At 47.2% G+C, this 9,734-nt stretch overlaps 1 pseudogene; it reads left to right on the forward strand.

The window, feature by feature from the left end:
• The first annotated feature begins 5,601 nt into the window (after positions 1-5,601).
• LOC115281575 lies at positions 5,602-6,405 on the forward strand (annotated as a pseudogene).
• The last annotated feature ends 3,329 nt before the right edge of the window (positions 6,406-9,734 follow it).

The raw sequence follows: 9,734 nt of genomic DNA on the forward strand, positions 1-9,734 counted from the left end.
GAGGAAGGGGGAAGGAGAGCGGGGGAGAGTGAGGGACACAGATCAAGGGAGACTACTGAATACTGGAGACGAACCATGGACTGAAGGGGGAGGGGAGGGGGGAGGGGGTGATGGTCATGGTGGGGGGCACTTGTGGGGAGAAGCACTGGGTGTTAAATGGAAACCAATTTGACAATAAACTATTTTTTAAAAAGTGCTCTTTCTCACTGCAAACTCCCCTGCCTCATCTTCCTCAGACGGTTGATAGGTTCAATGACCTCGTTTCCTTCCTCACACCCCTACCGCTGTACTTCCGGGTGGTTGGTATGGCCCCACGTGTGCAAGAACCATGGACGGCGTGTGTGCTGGGTTAGATGATGAATCGCCAACTTCGGGAAGCCTGCGCTTCTCTGTCTTACCTTTGTGCCATTTTTGCCCCAGACTCACCCAGACTTCAGTGGGTGCTCCTGGATCTTGGGTGCACTGGGCTCTCTGCAGGATTGGCTGCTGGAAGGGGCTAGCCTGGAGGCGGTTAGATTGTCCTTCCACAACCACAGGAGAGTCATCACCAGCAGAGAGATCCTTGGAGCCGGTAAAGGGAGCTCCTCTTGGAAGAGCCTTCATATCAACGAAGTGTTCTGAATGGCTCTGTTGTTGAGATGATTGCACTTGTCAAAAGTAATCAGATATGTCAGAGGGCTGAGTGGAAGACAAGGTAGCAGATAAGTACTGGTTGCAACAGGAGTCTTGGTGCTACGTAGGTGGTCTCTGGGTCCTGCGCTTTTAGCCTCTGGCTTAATTTGTGGAAAAAAAAATAAAGGCATTTTATGTTGTGTGTGTAATGCTTATTTTTTCCGGCTTTTAGATTTTTCTTAGGCATGCTTCTCCCATTTGAACTTACCCACTGTCTTTTTGGAGGACACAATTTAACCCATTATACCATGTGCTTACCATCTCTCCCATCTTCAGCCCCAGGGTGGAGACAGCTGTGCTGGAATGAATGGATTATTTTTTTAAAACCCCTCTATTTTCTTTCTTTCTTTCTTTCTTTCTTTCTTTCTTTCTTTCTTTCTTTCTTTCTTTCTTTCTTTCTTTCTTTTTGTTCTTATAAATCTAAGTAAAGAGAAAAAGGGTCTGTTTGTTCTTTAAGATCATGGCATTGGTTATCTATATAGCATTTTGCCTAATAGCATCTGTGCAATGAGTGTCAAATGTATAAGCCAGTCCTAACTGTAGAAAAACAAAACAATTTTAGTAGCATCATAAAAATACAGTTTAGGAGCAGAAAGAATAAATGGGCTGATATAGTTTAGACTTGATAGTCTGGGTAAGCCTGGGTAGGTGATGTGAAGGAAGAAAGGTGCTAGGCTTGGGGAAGGATTCTAGGCTGAGGGAGCAGCCTGAACAAAGGTCCTGAGGCAGGCAGGCAAGCTGTAGCTTATTAGAGAAAACTAAATGAAAGCCAGGGCAGCTGGATTCTGGCAAGCAAAGAAGAAGTACAATAGGAGAGAAGGCCTGAGAAAAAGACAGGGGCCAAGTCATGCAGGATTTGACTTTATTCCAAGGATGCTGTCAAGCTGCTGAAGGATTTTAACAGGGGAATTGACATCTTGTTTAGTTTTGAGGGTTTGGGTTTGTTGTTGTTGAATTTCAGCCTACAGTAAAGTATACACATCTGAACACATCTCGAAGTGTTACACGTGTATCCACAGAGTAAAATAGAGACACCTCCATCACTGCTGCTGTGTTAAGAATAGATTGAAGAGGGTGCCTGGGTGGCTCAGTCGGTTAAGCACCTGACTTCGGCTCAGGATGTGATCTTGCAGTTCGTGGGTTTGAGCCCCACATTGGGCTCTGTGCTGACAGCTCAGAGCCTGGAGCCTGCTTCGGATTCTATGTCTCCCTCTCTCTCTGCCCCTCCCCTGCTATGCTGTGTCTCTCTGTGTCTCTCAAAAAATGACTAAACATTAAAAAAATTTTTTAAGAATAGATTGAAGAGTGTGCAAATGGGAATGTTAGTCAGAAATATTTTGTGTGAGTTTAGTAGAGAGATGACTATGGCCCACATGAGTGTGGGTGGTAGTCAAGAGAGGGAGAAGTGAAGGGATCTGAAATGAATCTGACATAGAATCAATATGATTTGCTAATGGGATGGAGGGGGAGTGAGGAAAAAAATGAGGCTTTCTAGGTTTGGGGCTTGAGCCAGTGTTGGACAGTGGTGCTGGCTTCAGAGACTGAAGGAAGGAGGACAAGTGTTTTGGGAGAGGTGACAAGAATTTCATACCAGTGAAACCTGCAGATGGAGATGCCTAATAGAAAGGACTGGACCAAAGATACAAATCTGTGCATCCATGGTATAAAAGGAGATATATATGAATCAGAAGGAATGGATGTGATCGTCTAGGAAGATGGGGTAAAAAGGAAAAGAGAAGACTTTTCAGAACCAAGATTAAAGAAATTCTAGTATTTAGAGTCAGATGGTAGAGAGTGGACATACCATGGAGGAGAAATCTGAGAGATCAGGAGAGGGTGGTGGTATGGAGGCCAAGAGAAGAGAAAGTGGTCTGGTCTCCTGTGCACAATCCCGGGTGTTAAAAGGGGACATAGAGGGGCACTGGGTGGCTCAGTCAGTTAAGTGTCCAACTCTTGGTTTTGGCTCAGGTCATGATCTCGAGGTTTGTGAGATCGAGCCCTGCATTAGGCTCTGTGCTGACAGCATGAAGCCTGACTGGAATTCCCTTCCTCCCTCAATCTTTGCCCCTCCCCTGCTCCCTCTCTCTCTCTCTCTCTTTCTCTCTCTCTCTCTCTCTCTATCTCTGTCAATCTCTCTCTCAAAATACAAAGGAGACATGGACATCCAGGGCATTTGGTGACACGGAGGTCATAGTGACCTTTTGAAGTCAATTCTCTGGAGCAAGGCAGGGCATCAGGCAGATTTGAGCAGGTAGAAGAGTGAATGGAGTAGTCAGAAGAGACAGCTTTTCTGATGGCATTGAGACAAAATTTCAGTGCTGAAAGGGAACAGAGAGACATGGGCCAGTAGCCAGAGGCACTTGGAATGCAGACAGAGATATTTAAGAGGAGCCCAATTGTTTGCTGATGAGAATTCTGCAAGATAGACTGAGGTAGTAAATCAGAAGAAGGTAGAAAAAGGCGAAGGATCCAGGACCTTAAGAAGGTGAGGGGATGTTGGATTCAGAACAGAAATGGAAGAGAAGAGAATGAGTAAAAACACTGGTTAAGTGTAGAGATTTCATGATCAAAGGGTAAGAAGTCACTACCTTTTTTCTTCTAGAAGGAAGCTAGTGAGAGTGGAAGAGGGCTGTGGGAGGGTTGATGATATGAAGTTGTTGTCTAAGGGAGTGTAGAGTGAGACTTGGGTCCCTTCACTAGCAGTGAGTGCCTGTGTACGGTCTGTAATCACAAGCCAATGGCAAAGCCAGTCTTGCTATGGGATCTTCTCTAGGTGCTGGTACCTGCTCCGAGCTGGCCAGGGAGCAACTCCATGATGGACAGTGCAATCCAGGCCAGCCAGGAGGGACAGGGGATGAGAGGGAGATACAGAGGATATCAGGCCTGTAAACCGAGTTTCAGAGAAGGAAATTTCTCTCTCAGCATGCTGCAGCCTTAGCCCTCCCTCGAGGGCACATCCCTAGGAAGCAGCGGTGACACCCAGTGACCACTCCTTGACGTGCACCTGCTCGGTGCAGGTCCTAAAGCAGCCTAGTATGAAATAACGGGGAGGGGGGTGATATGCTCCACTTGGGAGCCACTTAAGCCCCATCCCCCTCTCTCTCCAGAGTTGTTCCTTGGGGGATTCTGTACCACCAGCCCTGGGCTCCCTATTGGGGCAGAGGGGCTGCTGCCTAGATGGGTAACTCGAGGTGGACTGTCCCAGCACTGAAGGCAATCTGGGGGCTGTGCACTCAGACCTGGGCTTCTCTGACAGGTGTCTGCTGTCCCGGGGATTCAGGAAAAGCATCATAGGACAGGTTTGGGCACTCCCAAAACCCTGCTGGGCTTGGACAATGCTGGCTAGTGACACCAGCCTCTTCTAGCCCACAGTGTCTTGGGGGTGGGGGGGGGTGGTGGCAGGGGAGACTGTCGATCCAGCTGATTCAAGAGCTGAGTGAGGACTCCTCTCTCTCTACTATGCTCCAAGAGTTGACTGTCCTCAGGGATCTGAGAAGGCCCTGATGTGTTCCTTGGCCCAAGTCAAGTCAATGGGATCTGACTTAGTCTAGAAGAAAAGCTGGGCTCCTCTCTAACTTCTCTCACCCATCATATGGAGTGGGCTTGACTTCTTGGCCCAGGAGATTCAGGAGGAGCTCTTTACCTCCCCTTCAACTGCCTAAAAATTTAGATGGAGGACCTGCCAGGAAGAGAGCTATTACCATTCAACAACAACACATTATCAATTTGTGTTCCAAATTTTTCAATTTGGAAACCCTTGCTACAGCTTGGCATTCAGACTGAGTGGGGAGAGGCCATATATAGGGTGCTTGAATTTTGAGGAGCTGTCCAGCAACCATCCTTCCTACCTTTTTTTAGGAACACCCCCTTCTGTGTAGATGTATTGGAAGGAAGGGTACTGCTTGTGACTCACCTCCCCCTTTGGAGACAGCGAGAGGTCCTACCCAGAACTTTGAGTCTAGAAGGAAGGTAAAGTTGAAGAGAGGGTCACATTCATTTCAAGGCAATTGCACCCAGCCCCTGGAGCCCCTGTGGTACCTCCTGTCCATTTCCTAATCTGGGTCTTCAGTTTCCTGCTGATTCTGTGGGCCACCCCATGTCATTTGTCATTTCAGCAAATCCCTCTTCCACATGGGATAATCAGTTTCTATAGCTTGCGAGTAAGAACACTGAGTGCTCACCTCAGGTCAGTCCAGGGAGACAGCTGGCTGGCTAATGCACTGGCACAGCCGCAGTCCTGTCCTGTCCTACCTGCATCTGGCTGGTGGGTGGTTAGTGGGGCATTTACACCATGTGTTTGTTTGTTTGAGTCTTGTAGGGGAGGAAAAATAATTTTCCTTCTACCCTTGTAGGGTTCTTAGTTGAGACCCTCATGCAATGAAACGATTGACAGGAGAAAAACAAACAGAAGCTTAATAAAATGTATACCTCCTGTACATGTGGGAAAAACCCTGGAAAACTGAGTCACTCCCTGAAAGGGGCCAAGCCACCACCTTAAATAGCGCCTCCAGCTAAAAACAAAAGAAAGGTGTTGGAGGGGGTGGGACCAGACCAGTTATGGGAAACTGGGAGTGGGGTTGGGATGGGGTTGGGGTGGGATGGGGGGGAAGCGCAGTAAACAAAGGCATGTTATGCAAATTTAAGCTGGTGCCTTCCCCACTGATATGAGTTCCTGTAGATTTAGGATCATCTTCTCTTTCTGGGAGAGGGAGGAGAACACCTTTACAAATGGATATTTCCTACTCTCTGCTCCGCCCCATTTGATGGACAGCAGCATCTTCTGGTGCAGTGCCAGCTCCTAGAGACATGATGAGAAAGGTCAGAGTAAATAGATTTGGCCATATTAAGTGCCTGGTCACCAGGACTGCTTTTTAACTCTGACAAAGTGGATATTGTTGTCATAGTGACCCCTTCATTGATCTCAACTACATGGTCTACCTGTTCCAGTATGATTCCACACATGGCAAATTCAATGGCACAGTCAAGGTGAGAACAGGAAACTCATTGACAGAAAGCCCATCTCCATCTTTCAGGAGTGAGATACCACCAACCTCAAATGGGCGATGCTAGTGTTGAGAATATTATGGAGTTCATTGGGGTCTCCATCAGGGACAAGGCTGGGGCTCACTTGAAGGGTGGGGCCAAGCAGGTCATCATTTCTGCCCTGTTAGCTGATGCTCTCATGTTTGTGATAAGTGTGAACCATGGGACGTGTGACAACTCCCTCAAGATTGTCAGCAACTCCTCCTGCACCACTGACTGCTCAGCCCCCCTGGCCAAGGTCATCCATGATGACTTTGGCATCATGGAGGGACTTGTGACCACAATCCATGCATCACTGCCACCCAGAAGACCATGCACGGCCCCCTGAGAAGTTGTGGTGTGATGGCTGGGGGGCTCCCCAGAATATCATTCCCACTTCTGTTGGTGCCACCAAGGCTGAAGCTCACTGGCATGGCTTTCCATGTCCCCACCCACAACATGTGGGTTGTGGATCTGACCTGCTGCCTGGAGAAACCTGCCAAATACAATGATATCAAGAAGGTGATGAAGCAGGTATCAGAGGGCCCCCTTAAGGGCATTCTGGGCTACAGCGAGGACCAGATAGTCTCCTGTGACTTTGACAGCAATACCCACTCTTCCGCCTTTGATGCCAGGGCTGGTACTGTCCTCAAGAACCACTGTGCCAAGCTCACTTCCTGGCATGACAATGAATTTGGCTACAGCAACTGAGTAGTGGACATTATAGTCCACATGGCTCCAAGGAGTAAGAGTCCCCTGGACCACCAGCCCCAAGTGAGAGCAAGAGGAAGAGAGAGGCCCTCAGCTGTTGGGAAGTCCTTTCCCCAACTCATCCCTCAACACACTGAGAACTTCCTGACCCTACAGTTTCCAGCCTAGATGCCCTGGAGAAGGAGAAAGGCTTGGTGAGCCCCACCTCCACAGATGCCATCAATAAAGTATATTGTCCCCAGCCAAACAAACAAAAACAAGACAATGCAGATTTCCCTTATAAATGTAAATTTCTTTTACAAAAGGGTATTTTCTACTCAGTTTCCAGAGCTTCTCCAGTGTCTGCTACTTCTTGAAAATAATCAGCCTAAATCAATCCTTATGTCACAGAGCATATTTTGGGGGGACAAATTCTGCTTCTCTTCAGTCTTTTCTGCTTGTGTTATAAGCTCCCCAAGGTTAAAGTTTTCTTTTCTATATCTCCTGAAAGAATCATAAAATCCTAGACCTGTGCAGGGCCTAGAACAGACTGCCCCAAGATGGGCCACTTTGGCATGATTATTTTGAGTTAAAAGCAATCAAAATCCAGCAGATTCAGGAAATGTTCTTTACCTCCCCCTCAACTGTCTAATTTACATCAGCAAGGAGAACCAGTACCAGGAAGAGAGCTGTGAGCAGATTTCTTTTTATCAAGAAACTGATCTGCATAAGAGGGTGACCCCTGTTTTCTAAGCATCTCCTCTCCCTTTCCAGCTGATGGCATCCTCCCCTCTCTCCCCAGAGCCCTACCCTTCTCCTCGAAGATATATGCATGAGATCAGACGAGATCAGGCGCATTCAGGGTGAAAGGATACACATGTGCTGATACATAGGAGCATGTGCACCCCAATGTTCATAGCGGCACTTTCTACAATAGACAAATCATGGAAAGAGCCTAAATGTCTATCACCTGATGAACAGATCAAGAAGATGTGGTGTATATACACAATGGAGTATCACATGGCAATGAGAAAGAATGAAATCTGGCCATTTGTAGCAAAGTAGATGGACCTCGAGGGTGTCATGCTAAGTGAAATAAGTCAGGCAGAGAAGGACAGATACCATATGTTTGCACTCATAGGTTTAACAGGAGAAACCTAACAGGGGACCATAGGGAGGGGAAGGGGGAAAGAGAGTTGGGGAGAGAGAGAGACACAAACCATGAGAGACTATTGAACACTGAAAACAAACTGAGGGCTGAAGAGGGAGGGGGAGGGGGGAAAGGGGTGATGGTCACGGAGTGGGGGGCACTTGTGGGGAGAGGCACTGGATGTTATATGGAAACCAATTTGACAATAAATTATTGTGGAAAAAAGATAAATACACGAGAATGACATGTATTCCAGGTGCGGGATATAGTGAGTAAACAATTCTATAATTACTCAGTGCTTATCACAGTAATGGACTCTTAATCCCTCTCACCTACTTCACCCATCCCCTCCCCCCTCCATGTAAAGGCTGCTTTTAGGCAACCAACCTGAGCAATGGAAAGCTGAGTAAGGTAGAGGGGCCCACAGCCACCAGCAGGCTGAAGACAAACAGGCCCATTAGGAGATCCACCTTGGGGCTCCTGGGTGGTTCACACGACTGAGTGTCCAGCTCTTGATTTCAGCTCAGGTCATGATCACAAGGTCATGGGGCTTTGATGAGCATGCAGCCTGCTTGAGTTTCTCTCTCTCTCTCTCTCTCTCTCTCTCTCTCTCTCTCTCTCTCTCTCTCCCCCTCTGCCCCTCTGCCCCACTGGTGCTTTCTCTCTGTCTCTAAAATTTAAAAAAAAAAAAGGGAAGAAAAAGGAGACCCATCACAAACTATCCATAATCCTTGCTGACCAATGGGTTACTTACAACTGGGCACCGCCGGGCTTCCGCCTGATTGGGTCGCCCCACACTCCCCTCTAATAAGCATCAGTTTTTCCTCCATTTTTAAGAGTCTATTTTATGGTTTCTCTTTTTCTTTGTTTTTGTTGTTTATTCTTTTTTTATTTGAGGGAGAGAGAGAGCATGAGTAGGAGAGGGGCAGAGGGAGAGAAAGAGAGAGAATCTTAAGCAGACTCCATATCAGCACAGACCTGATGTAGGGCTCAGTTCCATGACCCCGGGATCATGACCTGAGCTGAAATCAGGAGTCAGAAGCTCAACCAACTGAGCCACCCCAGTGCCCTGTTTTTGTTTTCTTAAATTCCACCTGTGAGTGAAATTATATGGTATTTGTCTTTATCTGATTATTTCACTTAGCCTTATACCCTTGTGTTGCTGCAATTGGCAAGATTTCATGCTTTTTTTATGGCTGTGTAGTACATACACACACACACACACACACACACACACACACCACCTCTTCTTTATCATGTGGTTGGCTTCTTACCTCAAGGCCAACAAATGTCTAACCACTGAGACAAAAGTAGCACTCCATCCTTCTTAGAGTATTTCCGAGCAACTGGAAACACTATTGTCCCCCATTACCCATTCTGATGGTTGTTGCTTTGCTGTGAGCACATTTTCCTTAACCAGATAGAGCTGAAGGGGTTTGGGACAGTGTCCCACACCCCAGAATGGGCCATTTGGCATGTGAATTATTCTGAGCTGAAGGCAATTGAGACCCTATAGCTCAAGAGAAACTTTTGTTTTTCCCTTAACTACATAGAAGAATCTAAACCAGAGGGTCTTTCCAGAATAAGGGTTATTAGCAGAGATAAATTTTATCTGGGTCTATCTATATGGACAGGCAAACGTCGAATCGCCAAACATCTGCTCGTCTCATATCCCTTCCCCCCGAAGACCCCACCCCAACCCCCTTCTCTTAGTTCAGAATGACACATATACCCCATTTTGCCTGTCTTTGGAATTTCCATGTCTGTGTGGATTCCTATTAAATTTGATTTTCTCCTATTAATCTGTCCCATGTCGGTCTGAGTCTTAGTCCAGCTAGAAGAACACTTGAAAAAGACAGGAATGCCTGCTCCTAGACACGGCTTCTCCATGAAAGTGCTTTAGAGGGTAGCAAAACCATCCCGCGCCTTCCTGTTCCTCCCTGAGTGCCAGCAGTGGGAAACTTCAGCTGGTCATTGGGTCAGGCTCTCCATAAAACAGGGGAGCTGTGAGTGCACCCACATGCATTGCACGTGGTGGGGAAAGTGGTGGGCGGGAGAGCATGCCTGGGGACGGCGCCGGCCCTCTCCTACTTGCCATTCCTACCACGCAATGTGGGCTGCATTTTGAGAGATCCTATGAATTTCCCAGAGAAGCTGGAAGTCTGTAGGTATAAGTGAAATTCTTAGTTTTTTTTTTTTT

The sequence above is a fragment of the Suricata suricatta genome, chromosome 17 (genome assembly GCF_006229205.1).
Source record: "Suricata suricatta isolate VVHF042 chromosome 17, meerkat_22Aug2017_6uvM2_HiC, whole genome shotgun sequence".
NCBI classification, from domain to species: domain Eukaryota; kingdom Metazoa; phylum Chordata; class Mammalia; order Carnivora; family Herpestidae; genus Suricata; species Suricata suricatta.